Here is a 13,073-nt window from a genome sequence, read left to right on the forward strand (position 1 = left end):
AGACAGGAAGAAGGAAAGGGGGACATGGGTGGGCAACTTAGCTGCATCTGCCTCATTTTCTAAATTTTTTGTATAGACAGGGTCTTGCTACATTGTCCAGGCTGGTCTCAAATGCCTGGCCTCAAGCAATCCTCCCACTTCCGCCTCCCAAAGCACCGAGATTATAGGCGTGAACCCCTGTACCCAGCCTCTGCCTCATTTTGGATGATGATGCTCAACACTGCCATAAACGTCATCATTATTATGATGGCCATTACCTGCCTGTCTCCAGCATACTCCCAGACCCGGGCCAGCAGGGCAGCTTCCCCTACCCCTGCCCACCACGCACACAGACCCCACAGGAAGGATCCCCAAATCTCCAACTCAACCACAAGTCACAGGCCATGGGGGCTCTCGCCAAGCTCTGGGCCATGACAGCCCAGAAGGGATCCAGGATGTGCCCAGATGGGGTTCCCAGCCCTGCCCCTCCATCAGCCCCAGCTCCAGCAGGGGCAGCGGTTTTGAGAGCAGCTGGCTGCAGACAGCACCTGGTGACGGAGCAGATCTCACTCCATGCCCTCTGCTCTCTCTCTCTCTCTCTGCTTCCCCCTTGAGTTACCTGGCAGCCTTCACTCCCCAGCCTCATGCCCCCCTCTCCCCACCTCTCCCACTCATCAATTCCTCCCCATTGCCTCTCTCCCTCTCTCCCTCCTCCTCTTTCTTCTCTCTCTTCTGTTTTCTCTTCTCTCTCTCTCTCTCTCCTGCCTCTCAGTTTTAATAAATTCAGTCAACTGTTCCTGAGTCCCTCATGATGACCACAGCACCAATGCTAACATGGATTGAGGCTTTACCGTCTGCCAGGCACCAGACTCTTCCTTTGTAGCATCATCTCACTTAATCAGCAAAGCCATGACAAGAGGCAGGAACTATCCCTGCTCCCATTTTACAGATGAGGAAACTGAGGCATAGAGAGGCTAAGTAAATTGCTCAAGATCACAGACCCAGTAACGGCAGAGCAGGGGAAACAACCATGTGTTCTGGCTCCTTACCCTCCAAGTCTATGGCCCACGGCTTCCTCCGAGGCCTGCACTGGGCTCAAGGGGCGCCATCCTGAAGGAGAAATTCACATGCAGTGGGGGAGGCAGAGCCACGAACAAGTGCAAGGACCTGGCAGACTGGACAGACAAGAGCATCCCCTGTGGGCCTCCGCTGTGCAGGTGGCTCAGGGCTGGAAGCAGAGGAGCTGTTACCAGAAGGTGGTCCGAGCGGGCTGCATTTGGAGAGGTGGAAAGGTGAGGGAGAAGTCCAGGCAGAAGGCACAGCCCGAGGGTGTGAGCAGGTTCGGACAGGAAAAGATTCACAGGCCAGACCAGGGTGAGGTAGGCACAGCACTGGTGTGGCCCTGAGCACAAATTTTGCACTTTGGGGCCAGACACGGTGGCTCATGTCTGTAATCCCAGCACTTTAGGAGGCCGAGGCGGGAGGATTGCTTGAGGCCAGGAGTTTGAGACCAGCCTAGCCAACATGGCAAAACCCTGTCTCTACTAAAAATTTAAAAAATTAGCCAGGCCTGGTGGTGCACGTCTGTAACCCCAGCTACTAGGGAGGGTGAGGTAGGAGAATCGCTTGAACCTGGGAGGCAGAAGTTGCAGCGAGCTGAGATCATGCCACTGCACTCCAGCCTGGGTGACAGATTATTTTTTTGACTCCATCAAAAAAAAAAAAATTTTTTTTTGCACCTTGGGCGCCTTGCTCGCCTCACCCTCATGTGGCAATCGAATGAGTGGCAGTTCAATGAGGAATGGCAACGAAGGTGCAGGGCTGGGCTGAGGAGTGCTGAGAGGGAGGGTGCAGTCCCCAGGCTGAAAAGCAAAAGCCACCTGCATGGCTGCCCAGAGGAGGATGCAGTTTCCAGAGCTGTGAAAGGGGGGCCCAAAGGCCAGGGCAGGAGCTAGGACCCCGTGAGAAAGGACACGTACCCTCACCTCACCCTCCTGCCACTGTCCAATCTCCAGTGTTTCCATGGCAAACCCAATGGGAAACAAACAGAGCCCACTGATGCCTCCTGTTGGGGGCGAGTAGTGGCCCCGAAAGATGTTCATGGACAAATCCCTGAAACCTGTGAACATGGCGCCTTCCATGGCAGAGGTGCAGATGAGATCCAATTAAGATGGGGAGATTATTTGGGGATTATCAGGATGAGCCCAATATAATCACAGTCATTAAAGAAGGAGGCAGGAGGCAGAGCCAGAGAAAGGAGAGATGGTGACAGGTCCAGAGGGTGGGAGGGAGACTCAGAGGAGCGTGGAATGGGATATGCTGCTGGCTTTGAAGATGGGCTTAGAGGCCCCGAGCTAAGGAATGTGGCAGCCTCTGGAAGCTGGGAAAGGCGAGGAAACTCGGGTGGGGATTACAGCCAGGCCGCCTTCCTAGGACAGGGTCCTGACCCAGAATGGCCTGTGGCCCTGCCCCAGTGGGTTTGGACATGGGAAGGTGATGCAGGCGCAGAGAGCCAGGGCTGGGGAGAGCTGAGCAGCTCTGCACAAGAGTAAAGGGGAGAATTGAGGGGGAGAGGGCACGAAGCCAGGGAGATGGAAAAAGGCCAGGAGCCCCAGCCCATGAGATGTGCAGGGTGCAGTGGCTGTTGGCAAACGAGTAGAAACAGCAGGGCCCCCTCATAGAAAACGTGAAGCCCCCAGGTGCCCCTTCTGCCCAGCTTTCAATAAAGCCTTGCATGTTAAGAGAGGGCTTTGGTGGAAACTGAGGAAGGGGCTGAACTCCAAGTCTGGATGCTATCACACATAACAGACAGTGTGTGGAGGTAGTGGCAAGGCCTGGAAGCTGCAGAAGGTCAGGGAAGCAGGAGACTGAAGCCTTTGGGGCCATGTGGTCTGTGGGTGGGGAGGCTGTTAAGAGCTGGATCCGCCGGGCGTGAAGGCTCACACCTCTAATCCCAGCACTTTGGGAGGCTGAGGCGGGCGGATCATGAGGTCAGGAGATCGAGACCATCCTGGCTAACATGGTGAAACCCCGTCTCTACTAAAAATACAAAAAATTAGCCGGGCATGTGGTGGGTGCCTGTAGACCCAGCTGCTCAGGAGGCTGAAGCAGGAGAATGGCGTGAACCCGGGAGGTGGAGCTTGCAGTGAGACGAGATCATGCCACTGCACTCCAGCCTGGGTGACAGAGCGAGACTCCGTCTCAAAAAAAAAAAAAAAAGAGCTGGATCCAGGCCGGGGAGGGCAGGGGTCCCGTCTGGGACCCATCGGGGATAGCCATTTTCCCTCCAATTTTTTTTTTTTTTTTGAGACGGAGTTTTGCTCTTGTTGCCCAGGCTGGAGTACAGTGGCGCAATCTCGGTTCACCACAACCTCCGCTTCCCAGGTTCAAGTGATTCTCCCGCCTCAGCCTCCCGAATAGGTGGGATTACAGGCATGCGCCACCATGCCCAGCTAATTTTTGTATTTTTAGTAGAGATGAAGTTTCTCCATGTTGGTCAGGCTGGTCTCTCCCGACCTCAGGTGATCCGTCCACCTTGGCCTCCCAAAGTGCTGGGATTACAGGTGTGAGCCACCGTGCCCGGCCATTTCCTTCCATTTTCATTCAACTGTGGGAAGCACAGCAAAAAATACCCTCTCTTTTTCCCTCTCAAGCAGACAAGCCCGAGAAGTCACCGAGCAGGCCTGCAGCAGAGGCAGGACTAGAATCCAGACTTCCGCCTCCAAGGCCAAGTTAGGGAGGCTGGCAGGGGCCGCCCGCTGGGTCTCCTCCTCCCTCTGCCTGCCCCTCCTGGCCAGGGCTGTGTCCCACTCAGACCCATTGTTCCAAGGCTTCAGGGGACAGGCCCACAGGACAAAGGCTGCAGCAGGAGGACCCAGGAACAAAGCTGCTGCTGGGTAGACCAAGTTCAAAAATAAGCCTGACTCCCCAAGAGTCTGGTCACCATGGCAACGGGCAAGTTGTTCTGCAGAAGCCTCCTCACTGAAAGGCCCAATGGCCACTGCCTTCTTCTTCCCCTCCCCGAGGAATCAAGTCCCACCAGCACCAGGAGGAGCCTCCTACCAGGGCCAGCCCCCAGGGTAGGCGTCTTCACACATGCACATGCTGTCCCACCGAGGCCCCACCACGGCCCTGAAAGACAACCATGGTCATCGTCACTCTGCACACTGGACCCCTGGGGTCCTCACCAAGGTCACACACAGCTCAGGTCTGTCTGCCTCCAGGTCCAGCAATGCACAGCAAATTGGGAGGCCTGGATTCAAACTCTCATCTCCCTCCCTGCCTCCCAGCCTCCGCCTCGGTTTTTTTTTTTTTGAGATGGAGTCTTACTCTGTCGCCCAGGCTGGACTGTAATGGTGCTATCCCAGATCACTGCAACCTCCACCTCCTGAGTTCAAGCAAAGCAATTATCCAGCCTCAGCCTCCTGACTAACTGGGACTACAGGCACCTGCCACCATGTCCAGTGAATTTTTGTATTTTAGTAGAGAGGGGGTTTTGCCATGTTAGCCAGGCTGGTCTTGAACTCCTGATCTCAAGCAATCCGCCCACCTCGGCCTCCCAAAGTGCTGGGATTACAGGCGTGAGCCACTGGGCCCTGCCTCCTCATTCCTTCTGGGCCTCGGTTTCCCCCTCCCACCCAAAGCATTGTCAGGGTAGAGATGGGGACAGTTGTGCATCCTTCCCAGGCTATTAGTGGTGAACAGGCATGATCACCCGTGAGCAGGAACTGTGGGACTCTTGTCATATTCTCCTGCCCTCAGGGTTTCATTACAGCACTGTCCCATATGGCACTAGTAGTTCCTCCCTGTGGGGTATAGGTGGTGTCAGACAGGCTGTGGTAGTGAATGCCCAAGCTTTCTCATCCCACTTCTGGGGACGGGCCCTGTCCTGCCTGGTCACAAAAGTAGGAGATGATCTGGACCTCACCAATTGACTTTGGCATCTCATCTCCCTGGCAACTGTGATTGGTCCAGGAGGTAATGACTGGCCCAAGCACAGCCAATCAGAGAGCTCCCCTGGGACAGATAAATGGATACTGAGAGAAAAAAACTCTTGCTCTCTTGGCAGAGAGGGTGGGGAGTTCAGGTTGCTGACTTGGGACTTCCATGGGGCCTTGTCCCACATACTGTGTAGAAGATGTATCATCAGGGTTCAGTGACAGACAATGGAATCCATTCCAGCTAGTAGGAAAAAAAAGGAGATTTTTTTTTAAAGCATATTATTACTAAGTGCCTGAGCATCCAGGGAAGCCACCCCAAACCCTGCAGAATTGGGCTAAGATGCCAGGGCTCCTGCCTTCACTGGGAAGCTGTGGAACTGGGAAGCCACCATTACAACTGCCAGCTCCAGAATTATGCCTGCATTCTGCTGCCAACCATACAGCAAAATGGATGCTCGGATGCTCCGTGCCCTGCCTCTCTCCCCACGAAACTCAGTTCCAAATTCTAGTCTTGTGCGTGTGCCTTCAATGGCAGGATTTCCACGCCATCAGAAGCACTAGCTGCAAGAGAGTCTGGAAATGTGGTTAAGTTTCCCAGCCTCTGCAGCACAGGAAGGGATGCCACATGGGATCCCTTGAGCCCAAGGGACCTTGGGGCCATTTAGCGGCTGCCCCCAACAGGGCTTGAGGGGAAGGACCTCACCACAGGCTCCAGTCCCCGGCCCACTGCCTCTAAGAAAAGGGATGGTGAGGGTGGGGTAGGGGAGAACATTCCCAGTCTGTGGCACCAAATGTGCTCAGCCCTGGGTCCTGCAGATGGAAAAGTGGAAATGAAGCCTTGCTTGGCTGCTTCCCCCTCTCCTGCAGGATTCACCCCCAAGAAGGGGCAGAGTACAGAGTGGGGATATGAGGACAGAAGAGCAACTTACATACACCAACAATGGCAACACATAACAACCAATACCATTAGGCATTCCCAGTGAAATGAGAGACCCCCAAGGTCCCCAAAGGCAGCCTGGGTTAGGAGAGGAGCACTGGACTAAGAGCCAAGGGGTCTGGGTTCTGACCCAGGGGAAGCCCCTAACAGGCTGTTTGCGAGCATGCCACATGCCCTCTTTGGGCTGTGGTCAGAGAGGTTGCAGTCAGGGCTGTGATCTCATCTGAAGGCTAGATGGTGGTGTTATAGATGGTGATGTTATACATGGTCTCATCTATAATACGGATGGTGACTTGATACTGCCTGGATCCTCTCGGGCTCCAAGGGCTGAAGTTCTATCACGCAAAGGGAATCAAGGGGCCAGGCCCAGTGGCTCACACCTATAGTCTCAACACTTGGGAGGTAGAGGCAGGAAGATCTCTTTGAGTCCTTGAGTTTGAGGCCATCCTGGGCAACAGAGCAAGACCCTGTCTCTACAAGAAATTTAATAAGCCAGGCATGGTGGTGCATGCCTGTAGTCCCAGCTACTCCAGGAGCTGAGGTGAGAGGATCCCTTGAGCCCACTGGGTTGAGGGTGCAGTGGGCCATGATCACACTACTGCACTCCAGCCTGAGCAACATTGTGAGACCCTGTCTCAAAACACAAAGAGAATCAAGGATGATGGGACAGAGACAACCTAGGGGGTTCACCTGGGGTCCATCATCTGCTCCCAGAGACACCTGCCCCCAGCAACCCTCATCCTCAGCTCTCCTGAGTGCCTGATTCCCTGGTCTCCCTCTAGGACCTCCCATCTCTAACCTCACACAGTGCTGCCTGGCCCCAATCCCCGCCCCCTCCACTCTCCTCCAGCCTCCCACCCTGACACAGAGCCAGATGAGGCTGGACCAGGCTGGACTTGCGGAAGGGGCTGAGCAGATGGCCAGGGCCAGGGACTAGATAGCGACTGAGAATTATTCACCTCACTCCAGGGGCTGGTGTTAGAGTCTGGGCCCTTGTCTTCCTCCCCAAGGAAGTTGGAGGAGATACTTCCAGACTCCATGCAGCGGCTCTCTGGGGCTTCTCCTCCTTGCTCTGCTCTACTGACAAGGAGCATGTTCTGTGTGGGGGCTGTGAACAGAACCGCCACACAGTACTTGGGCTCCCAGGCTGAGGGGCTTATGTAACTGATGCCTGCCTGCCACCTGCACTCCCAGCTAGCCCCTCTGGCTTCATCTCAAAGCACAAGGCCACCCCGGTACCCACACACCAGGCCTCCATGGGATCCCGTCTCTTGAAATATCACAGAGCACTTGTTGTTTCTCACAAGGTTCTCCATGCTGGCACTGACATTCTTTCTGGATCTTTCTCTCCCAAGCAGGAAGAAACATGCTTTGTTCTCTGTATTCCCGGTGTCCCGGAAACCTGTGAATGCTTGGTAAATTTAGTTGAATGAACTAAAAGTATCAATAATAATAGAAACCCACAGAGAATGTAACAGGCACCAGTCTAAGAGCTATACGTACATTCATGCATTTAATGCTCACCTCACCCTTTATTGTAGGTATGGTCATTATCTCCATGACACAAATGGATGAAAGAACAAATGCCACCACGTTCCTTCTGTGGGCACTGACCCGAGAGATCAGGCTCATCACCAGGCACAAAGCGAGAGGGTGCCATGCTGAGTGTCCTCTATTATACCACCAGGAGCAGGTGGGGTGTTTCTGGAAGGAGGGCCCCCTGGAGGAGGAGAGGCACAGAGGGAACTGAAGTCTGGGTCGCTGTAGAGAACAGCCCCTTAAACACCACCAAACCCTTCTAAAGGAGTAGCTGGGCCTGAAGCTGGGGGGCTCCAGGAGCCAAGATCCTCAAACTCACCAGTGAGCTTGACTTTGACAGGGATGTCAGTGGGAACCTGAGGGCTGGGTGCTAGAAGCTGATGGATCCCAGAGACCAAGTCACCCAGAAATCCCATCTAATTCTAAGATGTGATGAGTCCTATATCAGGAGGAGACGAGACCCAAGAAACTATCACTGTGGTCACCTCCAGAGTGGCTAGGGAAGGTCAAAGAGAAGAGGGACTGGTTTTACTTTTGTCTTTTCACCCATGCGCTACCCATGCAAAAAATAATACACACGTATACTTGAACTGAATATTTCTAAGAGTCTAGGCTTCTAGGCTTCCAAGATTATTACAATCATTTTGGGATCCAGACTGATTCTCAGAGACTGCTGGCAAAGATTCGAGGGTTGGGTGCCCCTGGGTTTGGACCCCAGCTCTGTCCATTTCTGTGCCTCAGTTTCCTGGTGTGTAACCCAGGATGAGGATATCCACTTCCCCTGGAGCATGGTAACAATAACTCAGGCCTCTCCCAGGGTCTGGCACGCAGCAGAGCTTTCGTCCAAACAAAGCCAGTGGTGAATGCCCAGAGCCAGAGGATCCTCCACGCAGTGTCTGGGCTGCTGAGTCTGAGCCAGGGAGTTTCCAGATTCCCAGGGTAGGAGGCCAGGAGGTCCCTGGGAGCGCCTGGAGAGCTGGCCTTGCAGGCCAGCACGGGCGGGTGCGGGAGGCTGCGGGCCTGAGCCTGGTGCTCTGGCGCCCCCTCATGGACACTGTCCTCCTCACACCCCTCTTCCATCAAAAAAATCTCCTGATTATTCCGGGTTACTTTTTTTTAAAAGGACCAAGGCTAGAGACAAGATAAGAGTCCCCACTGGTCCTTCTGTGTCCTGCATGGAAATACGACTTAAAAAAAAAAAAAAAAAAAAAAAAAGGGCCTGTAATCCCAGGACTTTGGGAGGTCGAGGTGGGCAGATCAGGAGGTCACCAGTTCGAGACCAGCCTGGCCAGCATGGTGAAACCCCATCTCTAGTAAAAACACACACACACATACACACACACACACAAAATTAGCCAGTCACGGTGGCACATGCCTGTAGCCCCAGCTACTTGGGAGGCTGAGGCAGGAGAATTGCTTGAACCTGGCAGGCAGAGGTTGCAGTGTGCTGAGATCGCGCCACTGCACTCCAGCCTGGGCGAACAGCAAGACTCCGTCTCAAAAAAAAAAAAGTCCCCACTGGCTGGTTTTGCGGCTCCAGGCCCAAAATACAGCATTAAGTGTTCAGAAGCTTTTGACACCTTTCAAGCCACAATGATTAACCACAGGCACTCCTGCTCAGTAGGCACCAGGTGACCACTTCCTGGTGAAGCTCTTGAACTGTTATTTCACTGTATCCTTCCTATATTCTCTCAGCCCACACTATTATCATCCTCTTAACATCTGGGATAACAGACCCAGGAAGATAAACTGAACTCAGGGCACACAGCTGGAAGTGGTGGCATGAGGCGTCACACTCAGGCCATGGACTCCGTCACTCTGTGTAAGGAGCAGTAATTTTCTCTCCCATTCTCTGCAGGCCTCTGAAAGGTACCATGCTCAGTACCAGTGCGCACTGTTCATCTCAACCTGACCACAACTCTTCCAGATGGACTTTCATTTCCCCCATTTCTAGGGTGACCAACGGGTATGCCTAGGGCTGAGGGGGTTCCTGGGATGCAAGACTTTCAGTGTTAACATCAGAAAAGCCCGATCCATTTTATAGACACGGAAACTGAGATTTGGAGAGACTAATAAATTCCACAGCTATGAAGCATGGAGCCCAGAAATCTTGCTCCAGAATGAGACCTACTGGCTGAGAAGCACTGGGCTGAGCTGGTTCTCTAAGGAAGAACAAAAAATGGCCGGGTGCGGTGGCACAGGCCTGCACTTTTTGAGGCTGAGGCGAGCGGATCACCTGAGGCCAGGAGTTTGACGCCAGCCTGGCCAACATGGTGAAACCCCATTTCTACTAAAAATACAAAAATTAGCTGGCTGCAGTGGTGCACGCCCGTAGTCCCAGCCACTCGGGAAGCTGAGGCAGGAGAACTGCTTGAACCAGGAGGTGGAGGTTGCAGTGAGCCGAGAGCAAGTCCCTGCACTCCAGCCTGGGTGACAGAGCGAGATTGTATCTCAAAAAAAAAAAAAAAAAAAAAAAGGAAGAACAAAAAACAAGGGCGGGAGGGTTAAGAAGGAATGGCAGGAGAGAATCCTAGAATCTCAGGACCTGAAACAATCAACCTTGAAATCTTGAAGGCAATAGTATCTCCTGAGAAGACCACCCTTGGTTGCTCACCCAGATCCTTCACTTCTGGCTCTGAGACATTTGAGTCATTTCCTCAAAGTCTTGTTGCCTCAATTTCTCATCTGTAATTTGGAGATAATAACCTTAGGACCTAGCATTTCACAGAAAAGAGTTGGCCGGGCGCGGTGGCTCACACCTGTAATCCCAGAACTTTGGGAGGCTGAGGCAGGTGGATCACCTGAGCTCAGGAGATCGAGACCAGCCTGGCCAACATGGTGAAACCTTGTCTCTACTAAAAATACAAAAATTAGCCAAGCATGGTGGCAGGCGCCTGAAATCCCAGCTACTTGGGAGGCTGAGGCAGGAGAATTGCTTGAACCTGGGAGGCAGAGGTTGCAGGGAGCTGAGATCACGATACTACACTCCAGCCCCGGCAACAGAGCAAAACTCCGCCTCAAAAAACAAAAAATAAATAAATAAATAAAGTCAAAGAAAAGAGCTGGGAACACTGGCATGCACCTGTAGTCCCAGCTACTTGGGAGGTCGAGGCAGTAGGATCGCTTGAGGTCAGGAGTTCAAGGCTGTAGTGCACTATGACTGTGTGAATACCCAGAGCTGGAGGATTCCAGTCCAGGCAATACAGAGAGACCCTGTCTCTAAAACAACTAGTAAATGAAAGAGAAGATAATATGTATGAAATAGGTGGTGGTGAGCCCTGAGTAGGAGCCGAGGAGAAGTCTCCACTCCCCGACCTGGAAGACCAAGCCCGCCAACAGATGCTGGGTTGCCTCTACTCGACCACGCGCAGAAACAGGGAGCTTACTACCTCACAACACAGCCTTTCTGTGAGAGCAAGCCAATGCGTGCAGGTTTACATATGTAAATATATTTTTTACATATGTAAAAAACTAACTACATATGTAGATAGATAGTTTACATGTATAACACTGAAAAAGCCTTTACCCTGGGCCAGGCGGTGTTCTCAGTGCTTTGGCCCTATTAACTCCTTTAATCCTGGCTGGTGCAGTGGCTCACGCCTGTAATCTAAGAACTTTGGGAGGCCGAGGCAGGAGGATAGCTTGAGTCCAGGACTTTGAGACCAGCCTGGGCAACACAATGAGACCCTCGTCTCTAAAAAAATAATAAAATAGGCCAGGCGAGGTGGCTCACGCCTGTAATCCCAGCACTTTGGGAGGCCAAGGAAGGCAGATCACCTGAGGTCAGGGGTTTGCGACCAGCCTGGCCAACATGGTGAAACCCTGTCTCTACTAAAAATACAAAAATTAGCCAGGTCTGGTGGTTTGAGCCTGTAGTCCCAGCTACTCTGGAGGCTAAGGCTGAGGCAGAATGGTTTGAACTCGAGAGGCAAAGGTTGCAGTGAGCCGAGATCACGCCACTGCACTCCAGACTGGGCAACAGAGCAAGACTCCGTCTCCAAAGATAATATATGTTTTATATTATTATAAAATATATGTTTTACATGTTTAAAAACACATAAAAATAAAATAAAAATAATTCCTTTAATCCTCAGCATGTGGGCAGGCGGTTGGGCTGGAGTTATCTGTGCCAGCACAGGAAAGATTTCTGACTGACTTATAATGAGGCTCCTCCCTCTCTCCCTCTGCCTGTCCTTCTACCTGAGTCAGGGCTCACCCTCCCTTGAGAGAGCCTGGTCCTCTCAATGACTGATCTGCTTCCTCAAGGGAATACTTCATTGGCTCCTAGCCCTGCCCCTCCCCTGGCCCAGTCCACTGGCAGGATCGACCTGCCACCAGGGCTCCCTGAGAAGGGAGGTTCTGAGTACCCTATCCCTTCCAGCGATGAATCCGCCACCATTACCCCCCAGCCCCCACCACACTCCCCACGTTGACCAGGAGACATTCCTTCACCTTCCGAGGCCCCTCCTAGGCCTAGAGGCCTCCCGGGCCAACCGTGTGTCAGGACAAGGCTGAACACCCGGACTTGATAGCTGCAAAGTCCTCCCTGGGAGTGGCAGAAGCTTGAGAAGAGACCCCGGCGAAGGCCCCAGTGATGGCACAACACAGGGTGGACACATCAGATCCTTGTCCTGCAGTCTTTTCTTCACTGTGATACCATTTACACCCACACCTCTTTCAGGCAGCTCATTTGCTCATGGTGAGAGGCAGAGCCCTCGGTTTGATCCCACCGTGTGACTTTGGGGGTTATCCCACCCCTTCTGTGCTCAGTTTCCTCATCTGTAACAGGAGTCATAAGCCACTAACTCACAGGGTCGTGGGGAGGATGGAATCAGGGTGCTCAGCACAGTGCTCGGCACATAGGGAGCGCTCAGTAACTATGAGCTATTGTTACCATTCACTCCTTCCTTCATTCATTTGACAAGCATTTTTTTAGGGAACTCAACAACCTACACGTGGGCTGTCAGGGAGCGGCCCAGGGCAAAGGGAAGCCCCAGACACCCCTGGCCTCCAAAATCAGACCTATCCCCAGCAACCCCTCCAGGCTCGCTCCCAAATCCCCTACATGTGCCCTATGCCACAGGGACGGGCCTTGGTTCTCCTGAGCTGCCACACATTTCTGACTTCTGAGCCTTCACTGTTCCCTCTGTCTCAAATGCCTCTCCCTCTTCCTCCACCCCGATGACAGATGAAGGCTGGGACCACCTAAGACATACTTCGCTGGCAATTTCCTACCTTGCATCCATGAAAACTCATTCTGCGGGCAAAGGGGACTTGCTTTGTTTTCCCTGTCACTGGTCCCTCCAATTCGTTCTGCCCTAACCCCTCTGCTAGAGGCTGAACTGTGACCCTCAAAATCAGTATGTTGAAGCCCTAGCCCCCAGCACCTCCGAATGTGTGAATATTTGAATACAGGACTTTTCAAGAGGTAATGTATATTAAAATGGGGTCATAAGGGTGGGCCCTCATCCAATGGCTGGTGTCCTCATAAGAGGACATTAGGATACAGACATGCGCAGAGGGACAACTAAGTGAGAACATGGAGAAGGCGGCCATCTACAGCCACGGAGAGGCCTTAGAAGAAACCCACTTTGTTGGCTACTTGATTTTGGACTTCCAGCCTCCAGAACAGCGAGACAAAAAATTTCTGTTGTTGAAGCTGCCCGGTTTGTGGTATT

This window comes from Theropithecus gelada, chromosome 10 (genome assembly GCF_003255815.1).
Source record: "Theropithecus gelada isolate Dixy chromosome 10, Tgel_1.0, whole genome shotgun sequence".
NCBI lineage: Eukaryota > Metazoa > Chordata > Mammalia > Primates > Cercopithecidae > Theropithecus > Theropithecus gelada.